Source organism: Scyliorhinus canicula, chromosome 1, assembly GCF_902713615.1.
Source record: "Scyliorhinus canicula chromosome 1, sScyCan1.1, whole genome shotgun sequence".
Classification (NCBI taxonomy): Eukaryota; Metazoa; Chordata; class Chondrichthyes; order Carcharhiniformes; family Scyliorhinidae; genus Scyliorhinus; species Scyliorhinus canicula.
Window position 1 is genome coordinate 211,359,917 of NC_052146.1, and position 27,914 is coordinate 211,387,830.

Below are 27,914 nucleotides of genomic sequence, written 5' to 3' on the forward strand. Positions count from 1 at the left end.
AATTGGGAATGTTTTTATTGAGTTATTCATTTTATACACTGTATAAAATAGGCAATGGTGTGTGCATTGGTTACAAGAACAATTTATCCATTGGTATCGGCCCATACCCCCTCTTCTTGGTCGCCCCTCCGACCTTTTTGTTGCTTTGAAATACTTTCTCAGGTCACGTATCATACATGGGCAATTGTCATCTCTTCACATATTCATATATATGCGGTTCTTTCCCCTTCTCCTCCCCAACCTTTGTCAATAGACTCCCCCCATCCTGTTTTTGGTGTTTCTTTGGGGGTACTGTTCTTTGTGATCTTTCTCTGAGCTCCCTATTAACTGTTCCGGCCGTTCTCCAGCCTTCCCCATCCTCTCCCCCTGGCCTCCCCTCCCTGTCTGTTCCCTGCTGTCTTGTTGGCTTCCATGTGCCCTGCCCCATCCTGCCCTTGCTATATTAGTTGTTGGCTTTGAACAAGTCCTGGGACAATTTGGTGAATAGCCTGCACATTTTGTGGAAGCCATCGTCTGATCCTCGGATGGTGTACTTGATCTTCTCCAGGTGGACAAATTCCGATAGTTCTGCCAGCCAGTCTGCAGCTTTGGGTGGTGCTGCTAGTCGCCAGCTGAACAGGATTCTTCGGCAGGTGATTAGGGAAGTAAAAGCAAGAGTGTCGGCCCCCTTCTCCATGAATAGTTCTGGCTGGTCCAATACCCCAAAGACTGTCACTCTCAGACACTGCTCCATCCTCACCCCAGTAAACTTGGACATCACCTCGAAGAAGCTGTCTGGAACCCGACAAGTCTGGGGCTGGCCCAAAACATGTGGGCGTGGTTGATCGGGCTTCCCTGGAACCTGTTCACACGTGTCCTCCACCTTCGGGAAGAACCTGCTCATTCAGGTTCAAGTAAGGTGCGCTCTGTGCACCACATTCAATTGCATGAAGCTTAGCCTTTCACAGGTGGAGGTGGAGTTGGCCTTGCTCAGTGCTTCGCTCCAGAGTCCCCACCCTATTTCCATCCCTAGTTCACCCTCCCATTTTTTCCGTGTTTCATCCAGTGGGGAGCGTGCCCTTTCTAATAGTCGCCCGCACAGGTCCCCACAGTTCACCCAACACACGCACATAATCGTTTTGTTGACCGCATTGAAGAAGGCCTTGAGAATTTAGATCGGTATGGATCTGAGCAGGAAGAGGAACCTGGGCAGCGCGTTCGTCTTGATCATCTGCACCTCCCCCCCCCCCGCCTGGGATAGCGAGAGTGTGTACCATGTCTGTAGGCCCTTTTGTACTTCTTCCCCCAGACTGGTCAGCTTCCACTTGTGGATACGTGTCCAGTCATGGGCAATCTAGATCCGCAGGTTGCGGAACTTGTTTTGGGCTAGTTTGAATAGCTCAATTGCCAGGGTGAACAAGTGCTGGGACAGCGGGCATTCCTGCATTGTGCCTCTGTGCAGCTGGAAGTATTCAGAGCTGGTGGTGTTGGTCCTTACGCTCGCCTTGGAGGCGTTGTACAGGAGTTTCACCCATGAGGTGAACCCTGTTCCTAGCCAAAACAGTTCTAGTACTTCAGTGAGGTATTTCCACTCAACTCTGTCGAAGGCCTTCTCTACATCCAGGGAGACAATCATCCTCTGGTATTCTCTCCCTAGATGGAGTCATTATTATGTATAGAAGTCACCTGATGTCTGCTGTTAGCTCTCTACCCTTAACAAAGTCTGTCTGGTCCTCTGCTGGTACGCAATTCTCCAGGTGCTTAGCCAGGATTTTTGTGAGTTTTTGCATCCACATTGAGCAGCAAAATGGGTTTGTACGATCCGCATTCCGTTGGCTCTTTGTTTTTCTTGGGTATCAGTGATAGATTGGCTTGTGTTAGCGTTGGAGGTAGGGCAGTGTTTTTCAAACTTGCTTTCCGGAGACCCATTTTTACCAACCGGCCAACCTTCGGGACCCAACCCAGCCAATCTTCGCGACCCATGCCGGCTGACCTTCGCGACCCACCATTTTCTCTTAACTTGTTTGCTGCTGACAAAATGGAGGAATCTCAATCACCCCCAAAGCCTGTTATTTCGATGTTTGGGGGACGTGAACTGCTCTCTGCCTCCCTTCAGGCAGGAAGATTACATAGAATTTTTTTTTTAATCTTCTGCGTCTCCGATTGAGCAAATTTCCAGGCAACAGCCACAGCAGCTGGCTTTTTTTTTACAATTTCAGAGGGGGGTTTTATTTGATAAAATTTTACAGGAAAAAAATGCAGAAACTGAAAATGTTTTCATCCTCTAGAAATTGGAGGTTCACCACATTTCACCTGAACATTACAATTAAAAATGTTAAAAAAAAGACACTTAAAAATCAATTCATTGATAAAGCTTCCAAATACGACCTGCTGGCACTTTGTTTTGGAATGTTTAAACATCAAGATTAAAAAAGTTGACATCTCTTGGTTGAAGTTACAGTTCCAACCATCGTTGGATCACTCACCATTCTTGGAGTGAGAGACTTCCACTTCATCAGCATCAAAGTTCAGAAAGCAACCAATCACGTCATTCTCCCCAAACTTTTTGCTGCCGGCTTTTAACAATGCCGGCTGCGAACGGCCTTCGAAAAGGCTGCGACCAGATTTTTAAAAATGCGGCCGCACTGCGCATGCGCACCGATGAGAGGGCATGCATGCGCAGTGCGGCAGCCGTTTTTAAAATATGTTTGTGGCCATTTTGAAGACCGCTTGCAGCTGGCATTGTTAAAAGCCGGTTGCTGCGGCTGTTGCGTGCGGATTTATGCGATCGGAAGCGCCGCGACGGATGGCTCCACGACCCTCCCGACACCCGCCCGCGACCCACCCGTGGGTCACGCCCCCGACTTTGACAATGCCTAAGGTAGGGTGTCCCTCGCTAGTGAGTCTGCGAAGATATCCCGCATGTGCAGGGCCAGTGCCATCGCAAACGTTTTGTGGAAGTCCACCAGGAACCCATCTGGTCCCGGCACCTTCCCCGCCTGCATGGAGCTGATATGTCTCCCAGTTTGAGTGGTGCTTCTCCTAATGTCCCCAATGACTGACATGTCCAGACCATCGAGGAACCATTTAATATTCGAGTCCCTGTCGGGGGGGGGGGGGCTCGGAGATGTATGGTCCTCGGTAGAAGACCTCAAACGTTTGTTGACCCTTTTTGGTTTGGCTACCTGTCGGCTTCTGCTGTCCTTCACCTGGGCTATCTCCCTCATGGCTGCCTGCTTTTTCAGGTAGTGAGCCAGCAGATGGCTAGCCTTATCTCGAGTCTGTAGAAGGTCCCTGTGCCTGGCGGAGTTGGTGCACTGCCTTCCTGGTGGATAGCGGTTAAAGACAATTTGTAGCTTTTCCTCTCAGCTAGAAACTCTACGGTCAGGACCTCGGAGTATCTTCTGTCAACCTCCCAAATTGAGTTGATTAGTTGCTACCTAACTGCCCTCTCTTCCATCTCTCTGCATGCCTTAACGGTGATAATTTCTCCTCTAATCACAACCTTCTGTGCCTCCCAGAACGTAGAGAGTGAGATCTCCCTGTTCCGGTTATTAGTAATGTACTCGTCTATGGCCTGTGATGTTTTCTGGCAAAAGACCTTGTCGTGTCCAACCTCCATGCGAGGCATTGGGCATGACTTGTGTCCAACCTCACATCTATGTAGTGTGGAGCATGGTCGGAGATTACAATTGCAGAGTATTCCACTCTTACTCTTCCCGGAAGCACCGATTTCCCCACTGCAAAAAAGTCAATACCGGTATAGATCTTGTGTACTTGCGAGAAGAAGGAAAACTCCTTCTCACGTGGGTCATGAACCTCCATGGCTCCATAGCCCCCTTCTGCTCCAAGAATGTCCTCAGCTCTCTGCCTGCTGTTTTTCCCATTCTGGAGTTCAATCTGTCCATCAGTGGGCCCTGTACACAGTTTAAGTCCCTCCCTATGATCAGTCAATGCGCATCTATGTTGGGGATTTCTGCCATTGTCTTCTTTACAAATTCCGTGTCGTCCCAGTTGGAAGTGCACGCGTTGACAAGGACCACTGGTGCCCCATCTCAGACACCGCTGACCATGATGTACCATCCCCATACTTTTAAGTATGGCTACCCCTCTGGATCTCGTCACGTAACATGAATGGTACGTCTGTCCCACCCAGCCTTTCCTTACCTGCAGTCGGTCCTTCTCCTTCTGGTGCATCCCTTGGAGGAAGACTATGTCAACTTTCATATTTTTCAGGTGGGCGAAGACTCTGGATCTTTTCACTGGGCCGTTAAGTCCCCTGACGTTCCAGGTGACTATGCTGATGGGATCAACCATGCTTACCTTGCGGATGGGCCCTTGAACTCCGGGGTTTCCCTTTCTTAGGGGGCCATCAAAATGGCTGCCATTTTCACCATGAGGCCAGGCCCCTGTGCGCCGAGGTTTCCCTTTGTCCAAGGACCACCCAACATGGCCCCTGCATTATTTTATTCATGACCCTGCAAAGTGGCTACTTGCAGTGCCATCTTGTTCCACATTTCTAAGAGTGACCTGCCAGTCCAGATGATAGGTGGACTACCATCCGTATATAATATGAGTAGATCATTATCTGTATGTGTATTATAAGTTATATGTTTTACTGTTGTAGTTCTAGCATCCGACCAGCAGGTGGTGCGAGTATGTAGGCACGTGACCCGGACGCACCATGTGTTCCGGGACAAGGTTTTAGTAAGGAGTTGATAGCAGTCGCAAATTAGAGTAGCTCTGTAGTATCTTAACTGTACATTAGTGTTATTTTCAATTGTATTAATCTTAGAGATTATAGTAATCCTTTAGAGTAGTGTTAGCAATAAATAGTTTTGTTGTAAAACAAAGTCTGCTGTTCTTTGTTAACACTACCACGTCAAGATTCAACATCAGCATAATCAAAGAACATTACACCCCCCGTTCTTCTGCTCCCTCTGCGGATTTGATTGTCAAATCCCCTGTACACCCCTTCTGTTTACCCCTCTGCTCCCCCCACACCTCCCCTGGTGGGAGATGCGCTGCGGCCCCGCCACTCATACCTCCTAGCGCTAGCGTTTCTGCTAGTGTGGTGCCCCCCCCCCTCATGGGGTTGGTCTGACCCCCTCCTATGCCCACTCTTTTGGTATCCTCTCTCCTATCTCCTCCTCGCCCTTTCCTGCGTCCTGCTGCAATTGCCCCTCTTTTTTTTTAAATTTGTTTTTATTAAAGCTTTTTTCAAACAGAATTTTTACACAACCAATAACCCCTGTCCTGAATCCTGCGAGGGGTAGCAACCAAAATGTCCCCACCTGTTTTTTGAGAAAGTCATGGACTTGGAGGTATCTGAAAGCGTTTCCAGGGGACAGGCTGAATTTCCCCTCCAACACCTTCAAGCTAGGGAAAGTCCCATCTATGAACGGGTCCCCCATCCTTTTAATGCCTGCCCTGTGCCAGCTTTGAAACCCCCCGTCTATCTTGCCCGGGACAAATCTATGATTATTCCGTATCGGGGTCCAAACTGAGGCCCCCTCCTCCTTCCTGTGCCTTCTCCACTGACCCCAGACCCTCAGTGCTGCCGTCACCAACGGGCTTGTGGTGCATCGTGCCGGCGAGAATGGCAGCGGTGCTGTTACTAGTGCCCCTAGGCTGGTGCCTTTGTATGACGCCGCCTCTGGCCGCCTCCACGCCGACTCCACCTCCATTACCCATTTCCTAATCATGGCTACATTAGCCGCCCAGTAGTAGCTACAGAAGTTCGGAAGCGCCAACCCCCCTCCTCCCCCCCCCCCTCCCCCCCCACGACTCCCGACTGCGCTCCAAAAACAGTCTTTTGACTCGCAGGGTCTTGTTAGCCTGCACAAATTCCGTGATAATCCTGTTCACCCGCTTGAAGAAGGATTTGGGGATGAAGATGGGAAGGCACTGGAAAATGTTCAGGAATCTGAGGAGAACCGTCATTTTCACGGTCTGCATCCTTCCCGCCAGGGAAAGCAGGAGCATGTCCCACAAGCCGAGACAGATTGAGCCTGTGTCGGGCATCCCAGTCCCTGGCCACCTGTAGGTAACGAAAGCTCCTCTCCACCATCTTGAGCGGGAGCTCTCCCAGTCTCTGCTCCTGATCCCTAGCATGGATCACAAACAGCTCACTTTTCCCCATGTTCAACTTGTACCCTGTGAAGCTCTCAAAGTCTCTTAGGATCCGCGTGACCTCCCCCATCCCCTCTAGTGGGTCCGAAATATACAATAGCAGGTCGTCTGCGTAAAGCGAAACCCAGTGCTCTTCCCCCCCCCCTTCCAGTTCCTTGAAGTCCTCAGCGCTATGGCCAACGGCTTAATTGCCAGGGCAAATAGTAGCAGGGATAGGGGGCACCCCTGCCTCGTCCCTTGGTGCAGCCTAAAATACTCCGACCTCAGCCGGTTCGTGGATACACTTGCTACAGAGGCCTGCTACAGAGGCAACTACAGCAGCAGCTGTAGTTGCCCTTGTTATGGATGTACACAATATTGGGGGATGGCTTGAAGGCCTGCAGGTTCTACGCCCCTCACCCTCAGCCCAGGGACGACCCCCGACCTATGACACTCAGCCCCTTGACCAGGCCTATTCCCGCCCCTAGGGTTGTCCCCCACCCCGAGCAATGGGGCAGCAGCTCCAGTACCGTTGAACTGCTTGCCAGAAAATGGAAATAGCTACTCACCTTCCCTCAGCAACCAGCTTCCCGTTTTTAAAAAGGAGTGCTAAACCGCACCTGCATGATCTCTCGCTGGGGAGCTGGTTAGATTGGAATTCCATCTCGCTAATGAGATTGGTGTCAGTTGATATCTCACCACGTCTGGGTGGAATCCAGAAGCCGCCACCCGGAACAAGCTGGTTAGATCGCGGACCAGTTTGCGTCCAGCGTGGATCCTGATTTTGGCATCTCCCACTGTTTAACCCGCGAGCCCTGATCTGTGCCGGGTGCAACGTGGCCGTGCACCTCATGTCCCTTCCCCATCGCAGATGTATTCCTTCACTCAAGTCATTGATATACATGGACGCTGTTTTAAATGTAAATAACCTGCTCAAGTGAGTGCAGCTGAAGATCACCAGAGTCTTGCAGCACCTGTGATCTTCACAGGCACTTCTGACCCAGTGAAGGTAAAGCAATGCAAGCATTTAAATCATTGTGAAACCAGCTTTTCTGCAGGATATCTCAACCCCTCTCACCCTGCTGTCATGCGCTAGGAGGTTGAAAATCAGCCCCCTTGTGTCTGAAATTGTGGGGCTATTTATTCCAACATCCAAATCCACGGGAGCTATGGAGAGGCAAAAGATTAATTTCAACCTCATTTGTCTGGCACAGGGGGCAGTTTCAAAGTTATTGTTCTGCTGTAAAGCTGCAGAATTTTGGCTCTCGCTTGCAAGCCTCTTAATGTTAAGAGGATTGTTTGACTGATTCAAGCAATGAGCCATTCTGTCTATAAAACATGGTTAATCAGTAGACAGTAAGATTGGCTGTGCAGATCAACAGGAAAGGGGATTACTTTAGCATACACATAGCCCTGAGATTTTTTTCTCACCTATTAATTTGAATCGGTGTGTTTTTTTAAATACATTTTTTGCAGAATGTGGGCATCACTGGCTAGGCGCATGTTGAGCTGCCTTCTTGAACCGCTGCAATCCATGTGGTGTAGGTGTAGCCACAGTGCTGTTAGGGAGGGAGTTCCAGGATTTTGACCTGGCGACAGTGAAGGAACGGCGATGTAGTTCCAAGTCAGGGTGGTGAGTCACTTGGAGGGAAACTTCCAGTTGCTGGTGTTCCCATGTATCTGCTGCCCTTGTCCTTCTAGATGGTAGTCACAGTGGTTGTGGGTTTGTAAAGTGCTGCCGAAGGAGCCTTGGTGGGTTCCTTCAGTCCACCTTGTAGATGATACACACAGCCGCTACTGTGCGTCAGTGGGGGAGGGAGTGAATGTTTGAGGAAGGGGTGGCAATCAAGCAGGGCTGCTTTGTCCTGGATGGTGTCGAGCTTCTTGAGTGTTGTTGAAACTGTACTCATCCAGGAAAATGGAGAATATTCCATCACACTCCTGACTTTATAGAATTACAGAATCCCTACATTGCCGAAGGGGGCCATTCAGCCCATCAAGTCTTCACAGACCCTCCGAAAAAGTATCCCACCCAGGCCCACACCCCCTCCCATCCCCTTAACCCCTACTAACCTTTTGGACACTAAGGGGTAATTTAGCATTACCAATCCACCTAGCCTGCACATTTTTGGACTGTGAGAAGAAACCGGGCACCCGGAGGAAGCCCACGCAGATATGGGGAGAACATACAAACTCCACATAGACAGTCACCCAAGGCCGGAATTGAACCTCGGCCCCTGGGGCTGTGAGGCGGCAGTACTATGCCACCGTGCTGCCCTTGTGCCTTGAAGATGGTGGGCAGGCTTTGGGGAGTTAGGAGGTGAGTTACTCGCACCAGGATTCCTAGCCTCTGACCTGCTCTTGTAGTCACAGTGTTTATATGGCTGGTCCAGCTCAGTTTCTCGTCAATGGTAACCCCACCCAGGATGTTGATAGTGAGGGATTCAGTGATGGTAATACCAGTGAATGTCAAGGGGCGATGGTTTGATTCTCTCTTTCTGGAGATGGTCGGGGAGGCGGTGGCGTAGTGGTATTGTCACAGGACTGGGGACCCAGAGTATTCTTCTGGGTACCCGAGTTCAAATTCCGCCACAGCAGATGGTGGACATTGAATCTAATGAATATCTTGAATTGACAACTATAAAACCATTGTCGATTTTCGTAAAAACACCAGCTGGTTCACTAATGTCCTTTAGAGAAGGAAATCTGCCGTCCTAACCTGATTTGGCCTATGTGTGACTCCAGATCCACAGCAATGGTTGACTCTTAAATGCCCTCTGTAATGGCCTAGCAAGGCACTCAGTTGTATCAAAAGTCAGTAAAAAGGAAAGAAATTGGACGGACCACCCAGCATCGACCTCGGCATTGGAAATGACAACGGCAAACCCAGCCCGATGACTGTGCAATGTCCTCCTTATTAACATCTGGGTGTTTGTGCCAAAATTGGGAGAGCTGTACATAGAACATAGAACAGTACAGCACAGAACAGGCCCTTCGGCCCTCAATGTTGTGCCGAGCCATGATCACCCTACTCAAACCCATGTATCCACCCTATACCCGTAACCCAACAACCCCCCCCTTAACCTTACTTTTATTAGCACACTACGGGCAATTTAGCATGGCCAATCCACCTAACCCGCACATCTTTGGACTGTGGGAGGAAACCGGAGCACCCGGAGGAAACCCACGCACACAGGGGGAGGACGTGCAGACTCCACACAGACAGTGACCCAGCCAGGAATCGAACCTGGGACCCTGGAGCTGTGAAGCATTTATGCTAACCACCATGCTACCCTGCTGCCCCAAACTAGTCTCACAAACTAGTCAAGCAACAGCCTGACATAGTCATGCTCACAGAATCAAACCTTACAGATAACGTTCAGGCACCACTGTCACCATCCCTGAACATGTCCTGTCCCTCCGGCAGGACAGACCCAGCAGAGGTGGCAGCACAGTTGTAGACAGGGAGTTGTCCTGGGAGTCCCGAACATCAACTCCAGGCCCCATGAAGTTTCCTAGCTTCAGGTTAAACATAGGCAAGGGAAACTCCTGCTGATTACCACGTACCAGCCACCTTCAGCTGATCAATCAGTACTCCTCCAGGTTGGACAGCACTTGAGTAAGCATGGAGGGTGGCAAGGACACAGAATATACTCTGGGTGGGGGACTTCAGTGTCCATCACCAAGAGTGGCTCGGTAACATTGCTGGACTGGGATTGCAGCATGTGGTGAGGGAACCAACAAGAGGGAAAAACATCCTCACCAACCTGCCTGCTGCAGATGCATCTTCCATGGTGGGAGTGGCCACAGCACAGTCCTTGTGGAGACTTCACATTGAGGATACCCTCCATCGTGTTGTGTGCCCCTACCGTAGTGCTCAATGGGATAGATTCAGAACAGATCTAGCAACTCAAGACTGGGCATCCATGAGGCACTGTAGGCCATCAGCAGCAGCAGAATTGTACTCAGCCACAATCTGTAACTTCATGGCCGGTCATATCCCCCTCTCTACCATTACCACCAAGCCAGGGAATCAACCCTGGTTCAATGAAGAGTGCAGGAGGACAAGTCAGGAGCAACATCAGGCATACCGAAAAATGAGGTGTCAACATGTTGAAGCTACAATACAGGACTACTTGCATGCCAAACAACATAAGCAGCAATTGATAGACAGAGCTAAGCGATCCCGCAACCAACAGATCAGATCTAAGCGCTACAGTCCTGGTTGACTTGTACACTAAATCCTTTGCCTGAAAGACACACTTTGCATGACATAAACGGACTCCAGCCTCCGAGAACCATTTAAGGACAGCCTCCAAATGTTCCTGCTCTGAGGCTTCCGTAATCAAAACATTGTCTAAGTAAACAGCGACATGTGGCAAACCTCGCAAGATGCTCTCCATTATGCGTTGAAAAATAGCACAGGCAGAGGACACTCCAAAAGACAACACGTATACCCGTACAGGCCTCTATGTGTATTGATAGTGACATATGGCCGGGAGGCAGGGTCCAACTCCAGCTGCAGGTAGGCGTGACTCATATCCAATTTCGTGAACGTGATTCCGCCTGCAAGCTTCGCGTATAGATCTTCTATGCGGGGCATTGGATATCGGTTGAGCCAGGAAGCCGTATTCACTGTAAGTTTATAGTCGCCGCACAAGCGAACCATGGCATCTGGCTTCATTACCCGTACAACTGGCACTGCCAGTCAGCATAAGTCCCGAAAGACGTGCTATTAGGTGAATTGGACATTCTGAATTCTCCCTCTGTGTACCCAAACAGGCGCTGGAATGTGGCGACTAGGGGCTTTTCACTGTAACTTCATTGCAGTGTTAATGTAAGCCTACTTGTGACACTAATAAAGATTATTATTATTATTATAGAAAAAGATCAAGTGCTGAGAGAAGATGATTTGAAGGAAAAATAGTATGTAGAACAGATGCAAGTACACCCCATGCCTATTGAAACCATTCATCCCAACATCATATAAAAGCAAAATACTGTTGTCATAATATGCACCCATGCACATCATGAGGTAAAAGCAGGCAGTGACAGACACCCAGATGAGCCAATCAATATACAGAACAGAACACCACCAATCACAAGACGGGACACCAGAGGGGGGCTTCCAACTATAAAACACACGAGGCATCAGCACTCTGCCTCTTTTCCACTGGTGACAACTGTAGTGACAGTCAGGGTGTACAAATCATTCAGAACCTTCTACACATGGATCAGAGCTAGCCTGGTCTAGATAGTTAGCTTTAGTTTACTTAGAGTAGTAGAGAGGCAACCCACAGACAGCTGTGTGTTTCGTTACTAGAGTTCAATAAATCTCATATTGAACCAACGCCCACTTTTGGTGTAAACTTGATCAGGTAATTGCATCGTGTGCAACCCGTGTTACCCCAGGGTGAACAACACGACAACTGTGGGTGCTGGAAATCTGAAATAAAAACAGTCATTGCTTGTTAAACATAGCAATTCTGGCAGCATCTGTGGAGGACGAAAGAGTATTAAAGTTTAAAGCCCATATGTTCCTCTACACAACTGCCAATATCAGGTCTGGCTCAGACCTGAGCTAATGTCCACCCAATTCAAAGAAACATCATTAGCATTCCTATCAGTCAACATGATGGATATGTTTTTTCTAACAGTTCCCTAAAAAGAGTGACCCACCCTGCAGTTGTATTGAGACCTTTCTGTCTTGGTGTACATGCCTACACAAACAATCTCTATCAGCCAAACACAGGAACTGATGTAAGTTCCCAGCATGACCCTGAGAAGCCAAAGACTGTGAGATCAAGAATGAATCGAGTTGAAATACCTGCCAAGTATGTTTCATCTTTTTTCAAGGAGGCAATGAAATGGTGCAGAGCAAGAAGCCCCAGTACAAAGCAAAACAATGGAAGATCAGCTTCTTTTAAATCATTTGCACTCTCACATGGTCACAATGGAATATTGCAGAGGCTTGAATTTCCTCATGCATTTTTGCCATAAAAGTGTGTATTTAATTTTATACTTTAGAAGTATTTGGACAGATTTTTCCCTTGCTTTAGCTTCTTCACCTATCGCACCTAAACGGCGAGGACTGTGACTCAGATCACAAACTGGGCAGAGTGAAACTTCAGGTCTGTATGTGAGCACATTCGGCTTGGGCAGTGTCAGTTCTGGCTCAACGAGTAGCAGTCGAGTGTTGGTGGGTTCTGTTGTGTTCTGTGACCTTGTCTTTGCAATGAGTCATACAGAACTGCTGGTGACTTAACTAGAATGATGATTTATAACACATGGAAAATTTACATACAGAATGCTATACAGACTAATTTACCGTTTGAGTTGTATAGACTCTCCTGGAGCTACCTGATGTGCGACTGTCCTGTTGTCTGCCTTACTACCAACTGCCGATAGTTGGATGTCACATGACCGATGCCGAGCACCACCAGCTGGCTGGAGGTCGCATTGCTAACTATATATAATATTGTACACAGGCATATCACCACAGGTTCAAACCCAACTCTGTTGATGTGAGCACAAAATTGAAGTTGAAACCTCTCTGAGGGAGTGCTGCACTTTGAAAGGTGAGAGTTCAAACTGAGGCTCCTCTCAAGTAGTTGTAAAATATCCTGTGGTGCGTTCTGAAGAGAAGGAGAGATATCTATGGTGTCCTGCAATATTTATCCCTCAATCGCCATTGCTAAATCGGATCATTTTGCTGCTATCACATTACTGTGTGTGGGTGGCTGCTGTGTTTTCTACGTTACGACAGTGACTGCACTTCAAAAGTATTTTATTTTCTGTTACTTGTTGTAACAGATAAGCAGTAACTTAAAATCTACATACTCCATGGGCTGGACTCTCTGCAACCTGACGGCGAAATTGCGGCCAGCGCCGGGTGGAGAATCCAGTTTAACACTGTAATCGGGCCTGGCGGCGGTTTGACGATTCTTCGGGCACTGAAAATCGGTGTCACTGGGGAGTGCGTCACACTGCCAGGGGCCATTGCCAGAGGCACGCTGAGCAATCCTCCGCCCCCGACCGGCCGAGTTCCCGACGGCCTGGAACTAACCTGCTATTGGCAGTTGGGATGCTCGCATAGTGGCTGCAGACTCAGTCCGTGGCCGCCCTGGTCAGCGGCGGGCGGATCGGAGGCCAGGGGAGCCTTATAAACGGCCTGGGAATTCACGTGCGGGTTTTGTTGGTTGGGGTCGCGGCTGATCGGGGGGTCTCCTTTCTGGGTCTATCTCCGCAGTCCGAGTCCGCCATGGAGCACAGCGCGGCCGCTGGAGGCTGCCGCCGTGCGCCTGCGCAGCCTCTAACTCGGAAATGCAGGGACCCGTATCTGCAGCAAAAGCTGCGAGATTCACTCCAGGACCCTGCTAGTCCCCGGCAGGGCTATGAATTCATTTCATTTTTTTGCAGTGTTTTCAGGAGTAAAACTCCACCGTTTTGATGCCGGCGTGGGACATAGTCTCAATAATTGAGAATCCAGCCACATACGTGTATTGATATGGTGCCAAATGTTGAAAATTCTTATCATTATAAAAGACATTCCCATGTTAGATACATTCTTTGAAGGTTTTCTTTAACAAAGAGAACCTTTGCAGTCCAACAGACCTGTAGATTCCAGAACTTTCCGTTGCCATCCCACCACAAAACTATTGATTTGATTTTGCCTATCACACTGCCACAGACGTTGAATTTCACCCAGTGTGTGTTACCTAAAACATTAACCCCAATGATCTGCAGTGTATTCCTAACTCCTTTGAGCTGTCACCTTACATTTTAATGCTAAAGTCTCTAAAGTGGGGTTCAAACCTACAATGTTCTGAGTCAGAGGCAAGAGTGTAACCCACTGAGGTACAGGCATGTTTTTTTAGGGGACTGCTAAAATGGGGAAGTAACATGCAGTCTATTCAAAGATATGCAGTATAAGTAGTGTCGACAGACAGGAGCAGAGACCACGGCCGCCGATTCTCCGGTCACCGCGGCGCCAGTCGGGGGCCGCTAAAATAGGCCCCCACAGCGATTCTCCGCGGGCAACGGGCCGAACTCCCGCCGAGTCCTGTGGCGTGGTTTAAACCTGGTACCACCTGGCAGGAGCCCGGACCCGCGGCCGATGTGGATGCCCTGGATGGGGCAAGGGGGGGGGGGGGGGGGGGGGGGTTGGGGGGGGTGGATCTGACTCCGGGGTGGGGGTGGGGGAGGGCCTCCACGGGGTCCAGGCCTGCAATTGGGGACTTCCGATCAGCAGGCGGCTGCGATTTGGAGGGGGCCAACCTCCTTCCGCGCGGGCCCGCTGCTGCTCCGCACCAGCGCAGAGATGACAATCACGTGCATGCGTGGCGCGGAGACGTCCGTTGCGCATTTGCACGGACCCACGCCGGCCGTGCAGGGCTGGCTTTCGGCGCTGGAGCAGCGCGCAGCACTCCGGCACCGTGCTAGCCCCCGAAGAACAGGAGAATTACTGGGCCTGGAGGCCCATTGACGCCGGCGTCGCTCGCGCCGGTTTTGATGCCGCCGTCAATACGTGGCCGCGATATCGGAGAAACCTGGTCCAAGTGGCTCTAAGCCACCACAAGTATAAAATATGTTGAGTGAGATTTTAAAATAAAAATTAATTTCAGAGGCTGCTGGTTGGGCCAGCATTTATTGTCCATCCTGAATTGCCCTTCGGCTCCAGAGGGCATTTGAGAGCTGTGGGTCTGGAATCACATGTAGGCCAGACCAGGGAAGGACATCAGGGGCTGGATTCTCTGAACCCTGATGCTGAAATCGCGTCCAGTGCCGGTGTGGAGAACCTACTGCCGTGCGTGGAATCAGGACCGGCACCAGTTCCCCGATTTCCAGGCCCCGAAAAGCGGCATATTCAGAGAGTACGCTGCACCGTCTATCTCCTATCTACGGCCATTGCTGGAGGCCAGGCCCGCCCCGCCATTCTCCACCCCTGAAGGCCGAAGTCCCGACGGTGTGGATCTAATGTGGTCCTGCCGTTTGGGATGCTCGCGTTGTGACTGCAGACTCAGTCCGCGGCAGGGGCAGGCCGGTCGGAGGGCAGGGGGGGGCCCTCATAGGGGACCAAGCTATTTTTGGGCGGGCGGTCAAGGTTGGGCGTGCAGCCAATCAGGGGTTCTATTTAGGAGGTCCAGCTCCATGGTCCGAGTCCACCATGGAGCACGGCGCGGCTGCTGGAGGCCGCTGACGTGTGGATGTGGAGCCTCTGACCCGAAAGTGCGGGGGCCCGTATCTGCAACAAAAGCTGCGAGCTTCCCGACGGGTCACTTCTAGGCCCCCTGTAGGGCTATGAATAGGTGACCTTTTCACGCCAGTTGTTCTGGGGTGAAAGGCCACAGTTTTTATGACGGCGTGGGGACATAGCCCCTGAAACGGAGAATCCAGCCCCAGATTTCCATCCTGAAAGGACATTAGTGAACCAGATGGGTTTTTGTGACAAGCGACACTGGTTTTATTGACATTTTTCGATTTTTAATTCCAGATTTTCATTGAATTCAAATTTCAACATCTCCATTGGTGGGATTTGAACACGGATCTGCAAATTAGTACAATGACAATACCACTAGGCCCAAATAATAAATAATCAAATAATAAATAGATTGTAATAATGATTGTGGATATCAATCACTCAGCAATCACTCACTGCCCCATGGAATTTGTCCAAACCCGACCTGTTAGGTGGCCACCTTGGTCAGACCCAAGAGTTAGGATGAGTGCCCTCCAACCTCAAGCACCCTCTCTCGCAGTGTAGTCTTCGGGCTTTTATCTTCTGACATGCGGGATTGCAAGATGCTTTACAATCAAACTAGTGTCTCTGGTGAACAACATGAACCAGAGACCCACCTGTTTATCTTCGTTGCTGCCACTACTCCAAGTCAAGGTCTAATGGAGGGAAAACATGAGTGGCAAATGATGAGTGGGAAATGGAAGCAGACACAGCTCGTTATAAGACAAAGAATGGTTCATTTCTCTCTATTTGCACCACGTCCTATCCAGCTTCAGATGAGCATTTTAGCACTCATTTCCGATGTTGAAAACTCCTCATGTCTCCAAGCACAAATGTTTCTCTCTTTCGAACTGAAGATAGATTGTCAAGTGCTAACTTGCTGAATCACAGTGATATGGAAGAGTGGGGACGCAATGGAGGTAATAGTGCGTAAAATATGTCTATTAACTGGTCTACCCTTTTGTGACTGAGCAGGTGGATGCAGTCTTTCTCGTCCTGCATGTTCCTAGATTTATGATGTTCTATTCCACGCGCACACACAAACTGGAGACTAAAAGAATAGAAATCTATCATTTTAAGTACTTGGTGACACGCCTTCACAGTGTTAGAATTTACTTTGGATCCACCTATAAATTGCACCCACAGAGTTTGTGTATTCTTTCAAATCAAGTCTAGCAAAGTAGCTCTAATTAGTGGAAAGAGTCTGAGAGTGGAATTCTCCCAAGCCCCTGCCAGGAAAATATGGCAAGAGGACCAGAAATCGGTTTCTCACCCGCGTGAATTTACACAGGGATCATCCGCTAGTGCTTGAAAACCCGCCAGAGGCCGGCGTGAAACTAATTTGCAACCCATGATTGGGATTTATTTTGCTATGTGGCATAATGGATGAAAGTGCATTTACATATATATATAAATATATATATATATTTCAGAAAACTTTCTTTGTAACAGCTAAATACCAAGAGCACAGAAGTTGAACTACTTGCTTTACATTCTAAGCTTCTGGGATTTAATCAGTTCCCAAGCGTTGTGCATTATTGATGAGTGCTAGTCGATTTGGATTTCTCGGCCAAATTCCACCTCACGAAGAGAAGGACTAATAACCAAACCCTGCCCTGTTCCAGCCACTGCAAAAATAAAGTCACGCTATTATCAAATCCAATAATGCGCTCCAACTTGCCTTACAATGACCTGCTCTATGCTAAAGTCAGTTTACTTACAATTTTGTTTAATCCAAATAACAACCAGTGGTTGTCTGTAAGTCTGCTTGTGACTTTTGTGACGGATTGTATATAGCAGGATTACACTTTTGGTAAAGAAGCATCAAGATAATTAAATGCTGACATGATTGATAGGTACTTCCTATTTATTTTAAATAGTCACTCTGGGAGCTGGTATTCCACGCACTGGCTTTCATATGTCCCCCACATGCTGACGGTTTCACTAAACTGATTATTAAAAGAATCCCGGGTACTGAGTGCCATTGCTCTTCCCTTTCTCTTTGGTTCTATTGTTTGTTCATTGACATGGCAAGCAGATGGTCAGAGATTTTAGCCTTTCAAAGCTTCAGGGCTTTCCCATCACATCAAGCATGTCTTAGTGTTGTGCAATTAGATTTAGGCTTTCAGACTCCACAGGGGATTGACTAAAGACCTGAGTAATTTCAATAAAGATTTGTAAAGGAAATCTTGTAAGGTTAGTCAAAGCCATATGAGCGAACAATGTCAGCGAGCGTAGGAGGCCCCTTTCTTGTTTTAATCTGGGGAATATTGATGATGAACCCTCTGCCCACTTAGTGTATTTGTGTGTGTTTCAGTGGTAGGAGGTATTTAACATGGGGCCACTTCCCTTCGGGCAGGTCACAGGCCGCTGCCTAATGGATTCAGAGTGTATGAACCTATCTAAGCACCTTTGGGCAATGAAACAGCAAATGAAATAGCCAAATTTTTAGATAATTAGTGAGCTTTACTCTGATTCTCAGAGTAAAATCCTGTACAATTGCAGTATTGACCTTAAAACTGCTAAGTCCTAAAAGTAATTTAATTTCAGAAATTTCTAAAGTTTCAGATGAGTAAAGTGAAAATGAGATTTAATAAATGGGAGTATATTAGTCTAAATGGTAACTTGTGGACTATTTCTATTGTAGCACTGATGCACTATCAATTATGACGAGACGAGTGTAGAGTGTCATCGAGGCTTTATAACGCAGAGATATGTAGCCTCCTGCAGCTGCTGCCGAAATGGCTGCAGCTCGGAGAGCCCACACATTTATACTCCGCCTACTGGGCGGAGCCAGCAGGCAGGGATCTACCCCCGTACCTGTAGTACAAGGGCCTTACCGTAATACACCTTATATATGATATATACAAATACAACAATACAACAGTGGTGACTACCACAAGCAGTAATGTCATATGCCAGCGGGAGAAATTGGTGCACAATTTGCCTGTTTCTCGTACATACAACAGGTACTATTTCTGGGTGTAAGGCACTGCACTCAATATTGGGCAGGTGCAACATGCTTAACACTATTTTGTACCTTGCTGCTCTTTGATGTCACTGGTGCCCACCTGAAATCAGCATTAGCCATGTTTAAATATACAAGCAAGGGTCCTGCGCCTGCATCACAACCTCAGTAGGTCGAAACCCCATCAGTACTTGTATCGTACACAAACTCTCAGAGGCTTTTACATTCTACTGCAGCCTACCCAGGAGTCTGTAAAGGGCTGCTTGGATCCATGGAAGAATTGCCAAGATAAGTCTTTAAAACCCACCAGAATGTAAATCCATGGCCTTGCAACCTGGATTTATACAACACCTTTACCAGAGTAAAAATGTCCCAAGGGGCATCACAGGAGCGGTGATCGAACAAAATCTGGTACAGAGTCACACCAGTAGATATTAGGGTAGATGGCCAAAAGCTTGGTCAAAGGAATATGTTTGAAGGAACGTCTTAAAGAGGAGAGAAAATATTGGGGAGGAAATTCCAGAGCTTAGGGTCGTGGCAACTGAAGACATAGCCATCAATGATGGGTTATATTGGTAAATGTCAAAAGATCGAAGTAAGAAGTCTTACAACACCAGGTTAAAGTCTAACAGGTTTGTTTTGAATCACTAGCTTTCGGAGTACTGCTCCTTCCTCAGGTAAATGAAGAGGTAGATTCCAGAAACATATACATATATATTAAAAGATCAAAGATTCCAGAAACATCGATATATTAAAAGATCAAAGAGCAGTGCACGCACCTAAGACCTCACCCTATTGTGTGCTTATGCAAATAAGAACATAAGGACCAGGATTATTTCATGTGGCCCATCGAACCTACCCCACTATTCAATATAATCATGGCGGATTTTCTACCTCTGGACAATTTCCAGCCCAATTCCCATATCTCTTGATTCCCTTAATGTCCAAAAGTATACTGATCCCTATCTTGAATATGCTCAATGACTGAGCATTCCCAGTCCAGAAAATTGCAAAGATTCACACTCATCCAAGTGAAAATGACCCCCCCCCCCCCCATCCCCCCATTTCTACACTCTCTAGCCTTGGACAGAAACAGCCTCTCAGCATTCACCCTGTCAAACTCTCTAAAAATGTTATACGTTTCAGTGAGATCACCTCTCATTCGTTTAAACTCCAGAGAGTATTGGCCAATTCTATTCAACTTATCCTCAGAATAACCCTCTCATCTCTGGACTCAGCCTATGCCTAGGAGGTCAGATATTTGAGAGAATGTTTTTTTCTGATGCATTGACTTCATTCGGGTAACGCGGGCCTACATATGGACTTAAAAGTTCTGCCTGCTATACCAATACACGCAAGGTAGGTTTTATTATTGCATACTTAGCTGATTGTAGAGCCAGGAAGAACCAAAGAACCTGGACTGCTGCTGGCCACCACACTTCCCTCCCCACCTTTCCCTGATTTTATTTGGAAGCTACAGCGAAATCTGTGAACTGGCATACTGTGGAAATGGGAGTTGCCGGTTAATCAGAAATGCTGGCTGACTAAGATGTAAGGTGAGTTCCGCCATCTCATCCATTCAGAAAGCTCCAGTGTGCTCACACGGGTGTTGAGGCCCCATGAGAGGTGCAAAAACATTCAAATCTAGTGAGTGGCACTGAGGGAACATAATGCTGCATAGCAGTGAGAGATTGAGAGTGGAACACAGATGATAAATACCGGTGGATTTGGCATCTCCAATCAAAAATCAGACCTGGCCCCAGAATTCTGCTTAATTAACAATCCATTTCGGTAGAGTGCCAGATGATAGAAATTGTACTGTAATAGGCTTCAACTACCTGCCAATGTTCATGTCATTCATATGCAGTCGAAGGTGTTCTCAGTAAAGGGGCGTTGTTCTGTTGTCCGACCAGGTACGTGGGCCATGTGTCCCTCTGGTTGACTGGTCGAATCAAACAGCAGATTCCTGCAGTTGTTCGTAACAGGCAAAATACAGACGGTTCTCAACCAGCCCGTGCTTGTGAAACCCAAAACAAAACCTCTGTTGTTGGATGTGATTTCACAATTGGGAAGCACCTGCTGAACAACCTTGATTGTTCTAATAGCCACACTGACAACCAATTTAAGATAATCAGTCGAACTCGTAACATGGCTCATTTGTGCTTGCTGGAAGTGACACCCATTCATACAGGACCCGCACTCCACAGACAAAAGGAACATATTCAAGTCGTGGGCCTTCTTTGAATTCCTCAGGAACCTTGGGAACTGACTGTTCCCGGTTGCTTTTTCCATGGCAGCATCTTGGTCAATCGGAGTCGACTTCCAAAAATCAGCACACTTTTCTCCTGGGCTTTAAATTGTTTTGATTGTTTGAAATTTGGCATGTCTCTCTTTGATGTTCTGATCGTGTTGACTCCTTAAGCAGACTTCTTTTTAGCTGGTGATAGGGCCACTACCCAGACAAAATCAGATCCCAGCCATCAGTTTTATGGGCAGCTGTATTTCCTTCATGCCTTCTCTGCTCCCTAATTTCTCTGCCTTGCATGAAAAAGACTCACTTTTCCTGTAGTCCAGGATCCCTCACTCGGAATTCCGTTATGTGGTTCTGACACTTGACTGTCCCACACTGTCACAGATTCTACCGACCTTGTTGAAACCCTCTGCGCCGAAGCACTGCATTGATGCTTCATGATCCTTTAAAATATTCACGCAGAACTTCACTCATCCGACATTTCAGTCTTTTGCCTCGTCTTCCTCGTTGTGGCCCCTGGAAGGTAGAAACAGAAGCATCTCAACATCTGTATCTGCCCATCCCCAATTAGCTACTTTTCCAGCTCTTATCGAAGGTATTTATCAACACAACTTCAGCTGTTTTAGCTAGCAATCTATTCCACTTACTCATTTCGGCCTTGTTAATTTTAATCATGCATGCTTTAACAATCATTGAAAAATGCAACACAGAAAGGGACCATTCGCTCCATCGAGCCTATGCCAGCCCTTTAGTAGATCTATCCAATAAATTGCACACTCCTCAGCTACTTCCCTGTGTCCTGCTCAGGGTTTTTTCTTTTCCCTGAAGCATTTACCCAGTTTTTTGAATGTTCTTATACAATCGGCTTCCATCACTCTTTCAGGCAGTGCCTTCCAAATCACAACAGTGCGCTGCGTAAAAATGTTTGCTCGTGTTGCCTCTGGCTCTTTTTGTGTGTCAGCTGCAATCTGTGCCCTCCAATTCTGGATCCTTCCGCCACTGGAAACAGTCTCTCTTTATCCAGTCGATCGGAACCATTCACAATTTGGAATGCCAGTATTAACAGCCCAAGTTTAAATGTACTCATCCCTTAAATAGATTGAACAAGTAGCATTTAATTTCTGTGTTGGCTTTTTCCCCTCACCTTCAGTGTTTACTTAATTAACAGTTACAGTGTGACTGCTGTTTCTATGAAGAGTTACTTTATTTCTGAGAATGGCAATTTAAGAGGCTCTTATGAGAAGAGGGGTAAAACTTTGAAAACACCGTTCCAATGGGTTTATTTATTTTATATGACAGAAGACTGTCAACTTCTGCAGATAAATGTAAAAGAAAAAATCAGCTGGATATTAATGCAGCTTTCAATCATTCATGCGCCTAGTTCAACTAAACATAAGAGCTGCAGTAGGCTCAAGAGGCCTTGAGCCTACTCTACAATTCAATACTTCAAGGCTGCACATCTGCCTTAACTCCATTTACACACTCCATCCCTTGATTCTCTCAGTGTCCAAAATATAAATATATGCTCTTGTATTAGAACATAGAACATAGAACATTACAGCGCAGTACGGGCCCTTCGGCCTATTCTGTAAAATAATGTAGAAACTACTACACCAAAGCAGGCCATTCAGCCCCAGCTGGTCCATGCCACTGTTTATGCTCCAAATGAGCTTTGCCCCATTTTATATTGTATAACCGTATGGCATAACCTTCTAAGGGTGCTTTATCCTCTACTGGTGCACGCACTGCCTGTCCTGGGAATGTTTACGCTGCAGAGTACATTTTCAGGCTGCATTTAATTACCAATTATATTTTTTGCGAATCTTGAGGTAGATACTTCAGGATGGGAATATTAATAATCATTCATATCCTACATTTTCCAATGAGTTTCAGTTGCCGCAGTATTACTGTGTAAAAGTTCTGTTGAAGTAGAGACACTGTGGAAGTACTGGCATTTACATAAATACCATTAGTAATATAATGAGGAGTTCAATTTTGATTTCAATTGGGTCAGATTACATGTGCTTCTCAATAGTTCAGTATCTCTAATGATCATATTATTTTCTAATTACTTTATTAACCACTCGCTTATATCATTAAGACACCACTTGTCTTTTTCAAGTTGTTGAATTTTATTTTCCAAAATCTGACGGCCACGTTGTGCTCGACTTGGGGTGCTGGGAAATCTCGTGACATTTACCCAGCTCACCACGCTTCGCGAGATCTAACGTGATCTCGCAAGGCGTCCCGATCTGGATCCCGTCCACAATGGGCGGTAGCTAAATTTCCATATTAGAGTGGGCACACTTGAATATGCACTTGCCGGATCTAACCAGCACCCATCTCTGTTTACCAGAATCCCCTCGCTGAGGAAATCCCAGCCGGGTACCGTTTAGCACTTGTGTCCGCAAACGAGGACCAAGCGAAACTGCACTTGAGGGGGCCTTCCAGGCGATCAGAGGCCCCCGGGTGGTTGGCCTCTGGGCAGGGTGGCTCCTTGGCACTGCTGATGCCACCCAGGCACCTTGGCACTGCCAGCCTGGCACTCGTGCAATGTCACCCGGATGCCAGCCTGGCAATGGGAATTTCCATTGACAGTGACTGGAACAGAGATTCTCTCTGCCAGCAAACAGCGCGCCACCTCCCACGACCGAGAAACGTGCAGCTGGGAGGCCGGAGAATTCTTCACCACATCTGGAGTATTGTGTACAGTATTGGTCTCCTTCATTTTTTTTTTAGTCCTTCATGGGATGAGGGCATCGCTGGCTGGACCAGCATTTGTTACCCATCCTTAAATGCCCTTGAACTGCGTGACAACCTAGGACATTTCAGAGGGCATTTAAGAGTCAAATCATTTTTGAAAATTCATGTGAAATAACTAAATTGTTGCATTTAAATAGCACTTTTCACGGCCGCGGGAATCTCAAAGTACTTTACAGCCACTGGAATACATTTAAAAATGTAGCCACTGTTGTAATGCAGGAAATGTGACGATCAGTTTTTGAACAGCAAGCTCCCAAGACAGCAATGTGATAGTGACCAGATAATCAGGTTTTTGTGCTGTTGATTGAGAAATAAATATTGACCAGTACATCAAGGAGAACATCCCTGGTGTTCTTAAAAACAGTGGGATCTTTTACATCCACCCACACAGGCAGATGTAGCTTCAGTTTAATGACATCGGGCTGGATTCTCTGTTTCTGCGGCTAGGTGCCGGCATGAACGGAGGATCCGTGGTGTTTCAGAATGGGAAAATTGGCGCGAAACCCTCACCGATTTCGGTACTGGTGAGGGGCTCGAACTGCCGCCGTGTGAAACACCCGCGGAATGCGTGGAAAATGGGCAAGAATCACCGGGTCTCGGGCCGCAAATACGCAGGGCTGACAAGCTGCAGCCGTGCACACCGACACCCACCACACACACACCAGTCGTGGCAGTAAACATGGCACAGGCCGTGCTGGACCGCGTACCCGCCCACCCCGACCCCACAGCCCACCTCTTGGCCATCCCCCACCACTCCCCCCAGCTCTACCAGAAGCCTCCTCCCCACCCAGCTAGCAGCATGGATCTCGGTCGAGTGTGGCAGCGCTGGACACTGTCCGCAGCCAGCACGCCAGGCTCCCAACCGCTGGGACCGCACATGGCCTGCGCCGTCGGGAACTCGGCCCATTGGAGGCGGAGCATTGTGTGTGGGCCAGCTAATGGCACTCTGACGGGGTTGTGACTGCACGCGGTGCGCTTCCCCATGACACCGATTTTGAGGGGGCTGAGAATCGCAAACCAGGGTCAAACCAGCACCTGCCCCGATTTCGGTGTCAGGAGCCATTCCCCGCTCGATTGCCGTTCTCTATTTCGGCGTAGGGCTACGGAGAAACCCGCCCATCACCTGTGACAGTGCAGCACTCCCTCAGCACCTCGCTGTATTGTGAATCTTCAATTTTGTACTCAAGTCCTGGAATGGGACTTGAACTCAGGACCTTGTGATTAAGAGGTGAGGCTGCTACCAATTGAACCATGAATCATATGCATTTCCTTTATCTATTGTATGTAATTTCTTCACAAATGTCTATCTGTTGATCAAGCATGACTTGCCTTCTCCATCTCCATATTGACAACTTCAAGTTTTTTCAGTTTAATGAGAATCTATGGTTGTTGGTAAACTACAATATCTATAATTTGCTGTCTCTTTTCTCAAAGAGTGAATTCTTGTTTGTCACTATTACTATTGCCACTATAGCGAACTACTGTACTCCAGTTTGCCTTTCCTCATATCCCTCAGGTATCATAAATGTAGACAATCAGGTCCCTCTCATTTGCCCATCTTAAATTTAGGCAATAATTCTAGTGCCATTTCCCTGTCATAAACCCAAGCTTTCCCTTTCCCATTTCTTATCAACCCTAACTTGCACCTTGCCCATCTTCTTATTACAGATCCCTCCCCATCTCTGTAACCACCTCACCCCCGCAATCCTCCGAGATCTCTGTACTCCATCAGCTCCGGTCATTGCTCATCGCGGATTTTAATTGCTCCACCATTGGTTTCTGTGCTTTCAGTCTCTGGAATTCACTCCCAAAAATGCTCTCCTTTTAAGATGCATATTAACAGCTTCCTCTTTGAGCAAGTTTTAGAGTACCTGTTGTAATATCTTCATACAGGTCAAGTTGTGTTTGTTTATTTTATTTTTATCCTTTCGCAGGATGTTGGGGGGGTTGTGAGCTAAGCCACCATTTGTTGCCCATCACTAATTGGGCTCTTGAACTGCTGTAGTCCATGTGGTATTGGTATGCCCACAATGCTGATGATCACTCACTTGTAGTAAAATGTAGTAAGGGACTTTGGCAACATTTTTACTTTTAGTATTCTATGATTCTGTGCTGTTGTAGAGAACCAGTACAGACTTATTGGGTCTCCTTCTGTACTGTGAACACTCAACGATACTATGAAAAGCGCTGTACAAGTACCAGGCTTTTATTGTTTTCCTTTATCCAGTCAGTACTTTTCTTCTCAGCTTTTCTTTTACCATTTCTCCACTTACATGGAAAGCTAATTATATTGTTATTGCTGCTTCTAAAATGTTCCCCAACTTCAGGTTGCCTAGTTGTTCCACTTTGTTCAGCAAAGCTTTTGATAAAGTGGTGTTTCATCCTCAATTTCTTTTCCACTATCTGACAGTCTGTGATATACTCCCAGTAATCTGATGATCCTTTGTTGTTTCTCAACTCAATCAAAAGTGATTCTGTTTGAACCTTTTCTCTTTTGAAACCTATAAGCTCTAGTCCCTCGATATTATCTGATTAATGCTTGATTCTTCTTGCTTTTCTTACTTCTCAATTGCTACTGAAAGCTTTAGACCCAGTATAATCTTGACCTAGTTGCACCTGGGTTTCAGCTGATTGTTATGCCATGCTTTTCTAATATGTTTTTGACTTTAGTCATGCAGTTTTGTTGCATTTAAACTTATCCATCTTGGCAGTATAATATATCATGTGTGCTTCCAAACTTCAATCAGTTTCATAAGATAGCCTTAGTAAAATGTAGTAGCCCATTTCTTGCTGCAGTAGAAGTATTGCTGTGGGCTATGCTGTACTGACATAGAAAGATACTTTTGGACTCATTGTACATTCAAGAGATTACGCTGGAAGTAGATCCTCTTGTTAGGCAGCCCTTTAGAACTGAGGCTAACATGCTTCAACTCTGGTTCGTTGGGTTCTGAAATGGCTGATAAGCGTGCGACCTGCAGATTCTGCCACATTCGGGAGAGGTGGTGCTTTTGAAGAGTTTAGCAGATGAATTGTTTGAAACTGTTCAGTCCCTCTAATGCCTTGACTTCGCCTCTGCATTTTCCCAATTAAGTCTCTCGATGTGCGTGATGTCTTCCCAAATGAGCCTTCTACATTTTGGTTGGTGAAACCCAGGAACCCCTATAAACCTGAGGGGATGTTTGACCTCTTCATGAATTCTATGAAGGCATCCCTAAAGTGTTTCCTCTGCCCTCCTGGAAGCCTCCTGCTGCGACTGAGTTCTGAGTGGAGTGGATGCGTCAGGAGTCTAGTGTTAGCCAAACGAGCGACATGTTCTGCCCAAGGGAGCTGTTTTTGAGTGATAATTGACTTGCTGTTGGCCCACCTTTTTTGCACTGGATTTAGAGGATCTTGCGAAGGCACCACAGGTAGTACTTCTCACTGGTTCATTGATGTGCCTGTGGTAGTTTGTCCAAGTCTCAAAGCACAAAGGAGCGCGGATATCATTGCTGCCCGGTTAACCATGACCTTAGTCTTGGGCTTGAGAACCTGGTCCTCAAATATTCTTTTCCTCAGTTGGTTGAAGGCTGGGTTGGCACATTGAAGACGATGATGAATTTCATCATCTATGTCTGCCTTCATTGAGAGGAAGCTCCGAAGATATGGAAAATGGTTCACATTTTCCAGGATCTCACCATTGATCTTAATCGACAGGGGCAAGTGTTGTGCTGTGATAACACGTTGGAAGAGCACCTTAGTTTTCAGGGTATTTATCAAAGACCCTTTTTCCCATATGCTTTAGAGAAGAGAAATGTCTCAATCAAAAGCCCCATGTCTGGTGGATATTTGCCGAATAAACAAGTGGAATTTCAAACCTAAACTGAATTGAATTAGGTCAATGTGATGATGTTTAAAGTGTTTTTTTGTTTATTCTTTCATGGGATGTGGGCGTCACTGACAAGGCCAGCATTATTTGCCCATCCCTAATTGCCCTTGAACTAACTGGCTTGCTAGGCCATTTCAGAGGGCAGTTATGAGTCAGCTCCACTGCTCTGGACCTGGAGTCACATGTAGGCCAGACCAGGTAAGGACACCAGATTCCCTTCGCCTTCCCATTAATGCACCAGATAAGTTTTTACAACAATCAATGATTGGCGTCATGGCCACCATTACTGAGACTAGTTTTATATTCCAGATTTATTAGTTGGAATTAAATTCTGCCAGCTCACATTTTTGAATTTCTTGTGAGCGTGGGGAATGAAGGAGGTTAAGTTAAAGGTTATTTTTAGTGATTTTAAATATTTCATCCATTTCCCCTAACTAGTCCGCTTTCCTGGGAGTCATGGAGGAGAGGGGGTAGTTGGCGATACATAAATCCAATTTATCAGTGTAGTATGTATACGCGTCCTCATTGCCCAAGTTGGGAGAGTTAGGGGAGGGAGAGGAACATGCTTATACTCTCTCACAAACTATATTTGTTCATTATATATTAGAAGAAAACCTAATGATTCCGCATAACTTGAACATGCACCATCAGGATAGGCACTAATCTCAGCAATGGTTTACAGGAGCCTATTAGAGATGTTATTGTACTTTTTGAAGGTATTTCAAAGTATTAGTGCATG

The 27,914-nt window shown here is 47.1% G+C and overlaps 1 protein-coding gene across 1 annotated transcript in view; it reads left to right on the forward strand.

The window, feature by feature from the left end:
* Positions 1-27,914, forward strand: part of macrod2 (mono-ADP ribosylhydrolase 2) — a 1,280,596-nt gene that overhangs the window by 1,231,806 nt on the left and 20,876 nt on the right. The gene's annotated exons all lie outside the window — the stretch shown is intronic.